The 2,042-nt window shown below is 34.5% G+C and overlaps 1 protein-coding gene across 3 annotated transcripts in view; it reads left to right on the top strand.

Moving 5' to 3' along the window:
- TINAG (tubulointerstitial nephritis antigen) overlaps nt 1–2,042 on the top strand; it is a 70,996-nt gene that overhangs the window by 8,567 nt on the left and 60,387 nt on the right. The window lies entirely within an intron of this gene.

Here is a 2,042-nt window from a genome sequence, read left to right as displayed (position 1 = left end):
GGAAAGCTTTAGCGTGGATAAGTATCAGGCAAATCAGAAAGTAGACATAATTGATTTATTTATGTTTACCATCTTTCCCTCGGCTGCCGCCCTTACCCATCCAATCACATGCTCAGCTCTCCTGATGTAGAGTCTAGCCCCATGAGGGCAGTATTATATTTTGATTAACCTCCAATCAGCCCTTTTAGACAATTTCACTGACATGGCTGATAGCCAGTTTCATTTACAGTTGAATCAGAAGACAGATTGAGACACTTTACTTTGCTAATAAACTAAAGATAGGGCTGAGTAGGAAATAACTGATGCTCTCCAACAGATTAAGAAATTAGGTGGCTTTTCCACTTATGATGAAGAAATTAAGATGTAGGTGCTAACACTGGCTTTCTTCACTGAACTGAAAGGAAGAGGGATAGGCTGTTTGGTGTCTGCCTCAGGATTCTTCACTGCCATTGATCAAATCTCTATAGAACCCTGATAAAATTTTCTACATTTTAGAAAATATTTCACATAAGATTTATTATCAAGCAACCATAAAAGCAAAATAATCCTGAAATGTATTTTTAAAAATTAGAAATATTATTTCATTCCACACATAAGACAAATGTTTCCCAGCACAATGGGGACACTGTATTTTAATATACCCAGAGTCTTTTCTTGGAAGACATGAAGTCTAGAAAGTCACATTTGTTGACATTAATATTCTTAATTCTTCTGTGTGTGTCTCTGTGTGTGTGTGTGCATGAGTGAGTGTTTAATATTTTAGATGATAACAGATTTTTTAAGTATTTATAGGGAAAACCTATTATAATTTTCTGTAGCCGAGTGCTACTTAAATCATTAAAATAACATAAGAGTATGTGTCATCATGAGAAATTATCTTAATCACAAGCACAAACTTCCAAAAAGCCATAATCAGCAGCCTACCTTTCTACTGTCACAGAACCCATGAGAAACACAGTCTAAAGCAATGTGGTAAAAAAGCATATTTATGAGTACAGATGATGTTAGGAAGCTGCTATCTTCCTTGAAAGAAAGAATTTTCTTTCCATCCTTTGTCTATTGTCATAGTACTCCAGGACTATTTAAGAAGCATTAGCTTTTCCTTTTAGTAGCAAACATAGATGACTTTAGGAGAATAAAAAGTGAAGTACAATTGGAGCAAAAGGAAACATACACAGACCAAAGGAAAAAAAAAGTTAAGTAAAGGACACAGCCATGAAGAAAAAAACTGAAATTAATTATTGGGGAAAACAATGAGGGAGGAAGTTCTTGAATTTAAAAGAAATTTCTAATTCTCAGATATCTTCTGTTTTTCATGATCAAATTGTTTTCATATGTGAAAACAGAATCATATCATTCATTATTTAAGTGCTTTTTAAAATAGCCTACAAAGAAATAGATACAACTTTTGCTTTAAAATATTTATTTCTCACATCTTGGTAGTGTTTTAGATTCAAGTCTTTATTCATTGTACATAACCTACTACAATGCTTATTTATTCCCTGTATTATTTTTAATGCAATCAAGTAATAGAAACAAAATATGTGTTTCTTTTGTGGCACTGCTAAAGATACAAATAAATAATTTCTGGCTTAAAGGAATTTACTATGTAGCTGAGGAGTCAATATGCCATACTTTGTAAAAGGATTTCTAAAGATAGGGCAATAAATAGGTGCCAAATTAGTGGCACAAGTAATAATCAGCAAGTTATTGGAACAAAGAGAGATAGATAACTATTTCAGTGATCTGATGCTGCACAACAAACCACTCCATAATTTAGCAGCTTCAAACCACAAGCTTTTCATTTGTTCACATCAGCAATTTAGGTGGACTTAGCTAAGGCTCTTTTGCTGGTTTCTCTTGGAGTTATTCATGTATCTACAGATACCTGGAGTCACCTGGGGCTGAATTGTCTAAGATGATCTCACTCCCATCTGGTGGTTGGTGCTGGTTGTTGGAGGGCCCATGTGTCTGCAGTAGGCGAGGCTTAGCTTCTGCACATAATGACGGTCTTCTAATAAGACATGAGTGGAAAATTGAAG

Source organism: Pteropus alecto, unplaced genomic scaffold (genome assembly GCF_000325575.1).
Source record: "Pteropus alecto unplaced genomic scaffold, ASM32557v1 scaffold7, whole genome shotgun sequence".
In the NCBI taxonomy this organism is placed as follows: domain Eukaryota; kingdom Metazoa; phylum Chordata; class Mammalia; order Chiroptera; family Pteropodidae; genus Pteropus; species Pteropus alecto.
The sequence above is the reverse complement of the archived record's forward strand: the minus strand, read 5'-3'. Positions and strand labels throughout refer to the sequence as shown.